The following is a 10,076-nucleotide window of genomic DNA, read 5'->3' as shown; positions in this document are numbered from 1 at the left end:
AAAATCTAGAAAAATATGACTAAGTGTATTCAAGAGAAATAAGTGAGTATCCAGATTGTAAATCCTCCTAAGTGTCCAAGTAACTGGAATTCCCCATCAACTACTTAGTTCTAGTGCCTTGTTGTTGCAGGAACTCCTAAAATAAACCAATACCTTTCTCAAGGATAATGGTTCCTAACCTTCAATTGAATAATCAGAATCTTTTCCTTAATTAGTTCTCCTAGGTTGCATTAAATTCATTTTGAATTCCATAATTAGGGTTTATTCCTAATACAGAAAACTTATGTCATTCTATCTCTAGAAATATATTCAAGTTCTTTTAATTGAGCAATGGTAATTTCATGTAGGATTTTTACTCAAAATCAAACAAGAAAATAAGATATGAGATAATTGAATCATCAATCAACAATTAAACTACTCAATTAAACTCAAGAGAAGAGAACATGAAATAGCATTAAGAAGAATTCCAGAAGGATTGGTCACATAGGATTCATTACATCTAGATACTCAAAGGAAAATTATAACCTAAACATGTAGAAACTACAATTACAAAAGAGAGAAATTAGATAGTTTGATTGTATTCCCCCCATCCATCACTGACTCTTCTATTTCCCAAAAATAATGTTTCCTAGGTTTCTGTGCCAAGTTTCCTTTTATAGGAGTAATCCAAAGGCTCATTTTCTCGCAAAAGTTTAATTCTGACGTATATTAAAAGTACACACCCATATACACGACCATGTATCTTGATCATGTACATTTTTGGTCTCTAACATTTGCCCTTCACAAATTTTCTAAAAAGTACACGCCCCTGTACACGGTCATGTACCTTGACCGTGTACATTTCTAGTTTTGATGATGTGCTTCAGTTGACGCAACCAATGAGGTACACGTTCATATACACAGGCGTGTACTTACCCGTATATATCTCTAGTTTTGATGATGTGCTTCAATTGACATGACCGATCAGGTACAAGTTCATATACACGAGCGTGCACTTACCTATGTATATCTCTGATTTTTCTCTTGCTTCGATTCCCAATATCTTCTAAGCTCTCACTTCTTGATCCTTCTTCCTAAATTATGAATAAAAAAATGTACTTAATAACAAATTCTCTCAATGAATAGCTTAAAAATCTCAATTATCATTCATGAATTACATTATAGGATCAAGTATATAAGGCATTTATTAACATCTATCTTAGTCGCTTTGCAGTGCAACTCTTCCAAGCCTTTAATAAAATCATTTTCTCCTCCCCAGAGGAATGAAAAAGTTGCTCTACATAAATAGAAAGTAATTAATATGGTACAAGAAACCAAGATCCAATTTGACTAATCTCAAGTTAATTGACTTTTATTACCTTCTAATATTTCAACCACTCTAGCTTTGTATCCTTAGGCACATTTGCAAAACTTATATAAGGCGCATTATATATTTTTTTAATGGTATCATTTACCTAGTGGAAACCCTTTTGTGGTAGATACCAACTGAATACACAATAAAATAGCACAATTGTTATAACATTCACATCAAATAGAGTTATTAGCCATATTTTGTAAATAACTTACCAAGTGGATCCATTACATCTCAAACATGGAAGTGATCTTAATGATGTCTAGGTCTGTGATGACTGTTGCCTACTTACAGTTGCAACAGTAGTGGATTCCTTGCTTGTGCCCTATGTAGAGGGAGATTGTATAGCATGTGTAGTCGACGGTGCAGACCATGAAACTCGCTGTATTGGAAGGGAAGGAAGCACATACCCAGAGTTGGACAACATGATAAACTAGTCCTGCCCCCTAGCCTAGGAGGTCTGCACTACAACTAGTGTGGTGGTGGAAGTAGGAGCGGTGGGTGAAGGAGTGTTGCCATGATGAGGACGTTGAGCAACACCTTTCTTACCTTTACATGTCGTATCTGAATGAAACATAATATATGTTTAGTAAAAAAATATTATTATCTTTATAAAACAAGGTTAATATTGATGAATACTAAAAATTATACATTTTTAATGCACATAATTTATATATTATATAAAAATATATTAATAAATAAATCATAAACATACACATCAAAATCCTAAACCATTCTAGAGAACATCTCCTTGTAACTCCACATTTTCATATTCTATAATCTTCGCAAGCACAAACAATTCCATAGCAAACAATAATCAAGTTCGGAGAAGGACCTCTATGTCTATCCCTCCAGTTGATAAGTTCATATTTTGATATATTCTATGATTTATATTTATACACTTGGAGCCTATTTTGTAGGTGTTTCATACTAATATTTTTTTGTCAATTTTCACAGTTAAGCTTGAGAGTACTACCGATGCATTATAGGAATATTCTAAGCAAAGATTGAATAGTTGTAGTTGACCCCACAAGAAAAGCACGACCATGCTTCACACTCGTCATGGGTATGCTTTGCTATCTAGCATAACCGTGTTGGAGAATAATGCACGGCTGTGCTAAATAGATATATGTTCAAAGTTTAAATTTAATTTTAAATCTTGTGGGAGTTTTTATCTAAATACATATTTAAAATTTAAATAAATATTTCAATTGAGATTCTGATGGTAGACAAAACTATTTTTTGATCAAAAAGATAAAACTCAACTGCTAAAGATTGAGTGATGGTCGGGAAACTTAATGCACACCCTATATAAAGAGGCCTTGTGCTTCTGACAAAGACACCTACACATTATTTTCTTTTCTTAAGTTTTGACTTAATTAACTATTGAGAGTTATTGGAGATCATTGACAAAGATGACGAGTATCTCTTTGGAGTCCGAGCGAGTGATTAAGTGCCTCTTGGAGAACAAAAGTTACTTCCATCCTTTTCTCTTTTTGGGTCTTTTCTGTCACGGCCCCTGTTTATAAAGGATCAATGACATCATACGTTACTACTTCTAATATAAATTTCATTAACAAGATAGTACAAGCATATTACAATTAATATAATTTTGAAAAGAAAATTTGACTTAACATTCAAATCCATAGAATAATAAAATCCCAAAAGCATTTCTATATAATACAAAGAGGATATAAATGTATATACATAATTACAACAGTTGCTCCAAATGGAGCTTAAAATACAAAGTCTTTACATAATAGTTACATCAAAACATTATATCTGTAACCAAGTGGCTTAGATTCACACTAAAACCTCGACTACTAAAACTAAGCTACATATCCCAAAATTCTCAGCCCAGACTACTCCTTAGCCAAACTCTCTAGCATGGAAAGTGGACACTCTACCTGTCACTTCTGCTCACGTACCATCGTACGATCATTGCAGCACATATACGACAATACAAACAAGTGCAAGGGTGAGCTTATATAAATAAGAATCATAACTATGGAGTATGAATATATTAAAAGTCACAATCAATTGATGCAACATGTTCAGCTCATTCCTAGCCCATCTAATGCAAATGCAGCGGTTCAGTTCTAGCTGGTTTCACAGCCTAGGTAATTCAAAGGAACTATTTCTGGTCTAAGAGTGACCTATCTTAGTATCTGGATCTAGACAAGTACAACCCAATGTCCTATTCAGCTCTAGAATGATGAAGATGAATGTGATGCAGCATAGCTAAATTAGCATAATATGACATAGTTAAATCTATTCTCAGCCTCAACAATATAGCAATGCATACACTTGCATACAGCCTCAATAATACAGCCATATATATATTTTCATAGCAAAACCAAGCATTTTGTAGTAAATTAAGCATTTCAGTACATATTACACAATGAAACTAAGCAACTAAAAATATTAACTAAATATTTTCGCATATATTAACATCCTCGACATTTATCACAATATTTCAGCACATTATCTTCCACCACAGTACTCCAAACAATTATCATACAGCAGAGAAATACATTCAACCATACATACTTTGGGTTTTATCCTAAAGCTTGTTCATACAACAACTCATTCTCAGCTAAAACGAGATTATCTATTGCATGAACCAAATTAGCTAAGTTAAGCTCCCCTTACCTAGAACGAGTTCTAAGATCGTGCTCCTAGTGAATCCTAACGAGATAGATCAAGCGTTTGGGTATGAAATATGGTTTGAACGGTCTAGATCTACTTAGAATGACATGGTATAAATCTCTTGAGAAAGAGAGAGTAAGAAACAAAAGTAGAGATAGAGAACTGAGCTCCAGAAACTCACCTAGATTTTGATGAGGTAGATGTTCTCACTTTGATCGGAAAAGAATTCAGTTTTGAGAAAGTTTTCACTAAGGGAAAGAGGTGAGAGAACAGAGAGAAAATGAGAGAAAAGGACTGTCCGGTGAGAAATAAACGTTTCTAGGCGCTAGGGCTCCTTAAATACCCTTACAGGCCCGCACGCTCTCGCTTGAGCGAGATACACTTGAGTGAGCTATTCTCTCACCCGAGCAAGCTCATCCTTGCCTGGACAAGAAAACTAGACAGTGGAACCTATCATATTTTTGCTATTCTCGCTTGAGTGAGGAATACCTCGCTTAAGCGAGATGCATCTCGCCTGAGCGAGTAGCGTTCTTGCCTAAGCGAGATCAGGTTTAGAGAGCTACCTAGTTTTCCTGCGACTTCTCGTCTAAGCAAGCTTCTCTCGCTTAAATGAGGTCTCCTCTCGCCTGAGTGAGATCCCTTCTCGCCTAGGTGAGGGAACAGTTGGAAAGGTTTTATCTTGTCTCACTTGAGCAAGAATACTCCAGAATGCCCAATTCTACACAACTCAGTCTTGCTTGAGCGAGATCTATCTCACTTAAGCAAGACACTCAACATTCAGGACTCTTAATTCTTCCTAGAATTATACAAGTCCTGAGCTGCAATTCTTAGGTTATCATATGTACAACACACCTAACAGTCGATTCTTGATCCGTACTACTAATTACTTACAACAATACTATCACACATCACTGCGAATACATTGCTACCTATCCAGCAATTATATGGCTCTCTCATAATCCAAGCATATACAGCACCATTTAAAAGAAGTAATGCTTATATAAAATGTTTGATATCCAATCAACTTCCTCGCTACTAGTCTTACTCAATAGTTAACCAATCAGCACTGCAACTCACAGCTTCCATCTAGTGACTGCACGACTTACCCATTCACATTCGAGCATATGGAATTTCATATGATCTAAGTATATACAACATAACTTAATAAGAATAATTCATTTATAAATATGTTGGCCTGACATTTTCAAATTGAATTCTCCTTTGAGTTTATGGATTTGTTTATCATGCTTTTCATTATTTGTTTTGTTATAGGTAGTTAAATCTATTGCTAGGACTGTGGTGGATCTTATTGCATACTCTATGTGAATTTTATGTTTAATAACGATGTTGGTTTCTTTTAATGTTTGGTTTTTATCCTATTGAATTAAATTTTGCATGTTAAAAAGTTATCACCCTTAGCATCTTATAATTAATTGCATCGTAGGCAACTGCACCACAACTATAGGATAAAATGAGTTAAGGAGTTATTAAATTTATAAACCCATAGGCTCTTTATGTTTTCTCTACCTTTTGCCTTGCATGATCATTAGAGGTAATCATCTAAGAAAAAAATATTAACATTCCATGATCATTGAGTGTTAATATAATAAGTATGGGTGGTTGGTAAACATTAAAGAAACTAATATTGAAAATAACTAAAGAAAATATAGAAAGGTGTAATAGGTCAAATCATATGCCCTAGGCTCTTCTTATCCAATATCTATCAAAAATTACTTTCTTGCCTTTTGAATTTAAATTTCTCTTGTTTTTAATTTATTACGCACCTTTTCAATTTAAAAAAATTAAATCAATGTATTCTTAATACTTGAAAATAACATTTGTGAGACAATAACTTGAACTCAATTTAAAAAGCTTTTACTATTTTTCGACGGGTACACTTGCCCATGAATACCAGTCATACAATCTCTAATCCTACAACCCTATCTTAGATATCATAAGTAATTTACATCAAAAATTAAAAAACTAAACTAATTAAAAGTTAGAGTATTGTACTAGGAACACAATGATATAAATTGTTTTTCAAATAGATGTTTCAACCACTCACAATGGCCAAAGAACTGAAGATGTTAAAGAGAGAGGGAAGGAGATAAGAGAGACAAGAAATTATGAAAACTGAGCAAGAAGAAGGACGACACGCGGTTTTGATATATTTCACACATTACAAACATATTTTTTCATCTGTAATTGGTTTAATAAAACGGAATGTTTTGCAAGTTTAGTTACAAACGAATTTATCTGTCTGTAATATATGAAAAGTCAAATTTTTCTAAATTACAAACATATTTTTCTTTCTATAAATCTCGCTAAAAAAATTTCTACTTAAGTTTCAAATTATAGACAAAAATTTCCACATGTAATTTCTATCTGTGATGTTATACGCCCAACGATGGACTTATTATAGACAATTTTTTTTTATCTATTTTACAAACAAATTTCTCCAAAAAACTAAAAAAAAAGACATTTTTTATTTACCGTTTGTAATATAGATGAAAAAAATTCATTTGTAAAATCCGTCTATAATAAGTGTGTTTCTAGTAGTGAAAATCAATCAAGAAAAGATAATCGCAATTATCATCAAATATATAGACCACATAAAGCGTGCAAATGATCCATCACAATACTAACTATGAATTTACTACTCATAATGAAATAAACAACAAAAATATGGTATAGAAATCCATATCCAAAAGGAAAGAGACAAGAGGAGTTCTTGTTCCCAAGACGCACTCTATAACACTCGCTCGAGCTCTGAAGAGGTATTTTTTTGTCTTCGTCAATGATCTTCACTCCCCAAAAGGCTCTAATAGGCATCAAAAGCTGGTTAGGTCGAAGTGTATCAAGAGCAAAAGTCTTTGAGAGAAAAGTCCCCCTTCAAGTGTGTGAAACCTCTTCAAATAGAACGTAGAATATGAGAAAAGATAATGATTTGTCCTCTGAAAAATATGTTTTATCTATAAAAATATATCTAATATGTTTATGTTAAAATTTTATATCTATATTTAAATTGCAAATAAATTTAAAATTCAAAATTAGTTACAGATTCATAAGCACTTCATACAAAGCCTCCAGCATAGTCGTACATGGTCATGAAGCACTCTATGAAGTAAGGTCGTGCTACCTATTGAGCGTGGTCATGCTTTCTATCAAATTTCATCCAACCATGACAAAAAAATATCAATATCACATTGGTAACCTCTTTATGCTAAATTATAACAAATAATAAGTAAATTAGTGCAAAATCCTTATTAAATAAAGGTCAAGCGTATAAAAATAAGTCATAAAAACATTAAAAAATATGGACTTATTAATATAATTTTTTGGACTAAGTTGAGCTATTCATTCAAGTTATACATAAAAAAAACTAAAGAAGGGAGAGATAGAAAATTCTTTTGGATAAGATATTTTATTTTACATTTACTTACCTAACGTATGGTTGTTTTTGTGTAATGGGACTTTGATAGTTGTGTCAAGCAAGGGTTTGCAATTTTGTTTCTCAAAAATTATAAAGATAATAGTTAACAACTTTGTTCATCCCAAAAAGTATAGGTGAGATGGTTCATTATTTTATTTTTAAAAAATTATAGAATATATGAAAACATGTTGAAAGTTTGTATATCAAAGGATGTTGAATCATGTTAAAATAATAATTTTTTCTTCGGTTGTTTGATTTTTTTTTTTATAAAATATTTACAATAATTTAATTGCTAATATATTTTTAAACATTAATTATGAAATGTTCCATTATCCTTAATATTTATTCAAAATTTTAAATGCTAATTTGAATAATTAAGTAATTATAAAATTTATTTAATTAGATAATGCCTGTAAGTAGAAATTATTAATTATATTTGATATTAAAATTTATCTAACCTTATCATAAAATTAAAAAAAGAAAATTGACTCGCAAACATGTATCATTCTAAATAATAAAACATTAAATTTATAATAGTATATTATTAAAAAAACATCTAAATTAAAAATATTACGTTAAAACATTAAAAATTATAAAAGTCAATATTGTTCAAAAATTTATAATTTATAATTTATTTTCTTTTAATAGTTGTTTGAGAGTGAAATTTAATTAATACTTATGTTTTTTTATAAAAGACAAGGTAATGATTGATATACTTAGTGGATCCATGCCTCCTTGATAAAATGACACTTCGATAATACTATAAAACTTGAGAACTAATTGAATTTTGTGACTTTAAAGGTTTTGGATGAAGGAAGCGCATAAGGTGCTCATACCTTAAAAGCGCCTTAATTATAGATAAGAAATGAGGATGCCATGGTAAATATTTTGTTGTGGAATTTAGCTTACTTTTTTAAATATCTTAGCATCTAGTAAATAAATAAGGCTAGTTTAGGTAAGCTCCTCTTACCTGGAATGAGTTTCCTCAAATCAAACTCCATGTGAGTTTCCAAGGAAAGAAATAACGCTTGTAGGCTCAAATTTTCTGACTATTAAGAAATAGAAACTTTAGAGAAGAGAAACTCAAGAAATAAAAATCAGGATTAGAGAATGAGATCCCAGAAGCTCACCTAGATTTGCACTAAACAGAGGTTTCCACTCGGATCAAGAACAAATTCGGTCTTGAGAAAGTTTTCTCTAAGGTACGAAGGTGAGAGAATAGAGAGAAAACGAGAGAGGAGAATTGTCTGGTGAGAAATAAACGTTTCTCTACGTTGGGACTCCTTAAATATCCCTCCAGATTCACGCACTCTCGCTTGAGTGAGCCTTACTCTCGCTTGGGTAAGAAAATTAGACAGTGGAGTTTGAAAATCCTAAAGACATAAGTAAGAAGTGGACTCATATAAAGACATAAGTAAGAAATCCGAGAAGAGGAGGTTTTGGAGAAAACTTTTTTTTTAAAGAGAGCAATCAAATTTTTAGAGGGTAGCAACAAGTTTTGAAAGAGTAAAAAATTTAGGAGGTGAAAAGCAAATTTTAGGAGAAGAAATCTAAAAAAAGAAGAGAAAATTTATAAGAGAGAGCTTTGAAAATCTAGACAACAAAGCAAAAGAAGACAACAAGAAAAGTTTGAAAAACGAAAGAGAAAAGAATATCATAGAAAAACAAACACAAGAAAGAGAGGAGAAGAAGAAAACAAAAAGAAAAAAAGATAGTATACCGTTAACTACAACTTCACCATTTGAATCACTGTAGTGATAAGTTTATTTCTGGGACGAAACAAATACTTAAATCACCTTTTTTTTTCTTTTTTTGATGAATATTATTATTTAATATTATTTTATTAATCCGTTCAACCCAATTCGATAGATGCATAAAATTTAGTCACAATATGTAATGATGAAATCATTTATTTTATTATTTTTAATATATTTATTAACATTTATCATTATTTTATTATATTTGATTTGATTTGATAATATAAAATCTGTAGCTCGAGTGCTTTGCACTGCGCATTTAGATCATCTTAGTTATTGTGCTTTATTTTACTTACTTTTATAGTTTATTTTTTATTTTTATTTTTTTGTCTTCTGTTGGTCGTTTGGCATATTTTTATCGATTAAGCTTAATACTTTTTTTCTCTTTTCTTCTTTTTCTTTTTGTTGTTAGAGCCTATCTCTATATTTCTTTCTCTTTTTTTTTTCCAACCTTATAGTTTTATTTATTATGTTTTATTTTAAATAAGATATTTTTAATTTAAATTTCTAAATTTTATTTATGTATTTTTTTAAGTAATAATAATTAAAATAATTATAATAAAAAATTATTAAAATTAATTAAACATAATATAATTTTTTATCATATTACATGTAAGTTGTGTTTTTATTTGTAAAATTTGTTTTATTTTAGCATTAAAATAAATTCTCCTTAATATTTTTTTTATGTTATTCCATTATTTGTCTTAATTATTATTTTGATTATTTATCTTTTAAGATTGTTATTTTATTTATTTTATTTATTGTATATTTGTAGAATATTAATATGATTTAATTTTATATTTGTGATTTACTTCTTTTTTATATAATCAATAAATAATATAATTATATCAATTTATAATACTAACATATAACTTCTCTATTGTCA

The sequence above is a fragment of the Abrus precatorius genome, unplaced genomic scaffold (genome assembly GCF_003935025.1).
Source record: "Abrus precatorius isolate BTA unplaced genomic scaffold, Abrus_2018 Scaffold7, whole genome shotgun sequence".
In the NCBI taxonomy this organism is placed as follows: Eukaryota; Viridiplantae; Streptophyta; class Magnoliopsida; order Fabales; family Fabaceae; genus Abrus; species Abrus precatorius.
The sequence above is the reverse complement of the archived record's forward strand: the minus strand, read 5'-3'. Positions refer to the sequence as shown.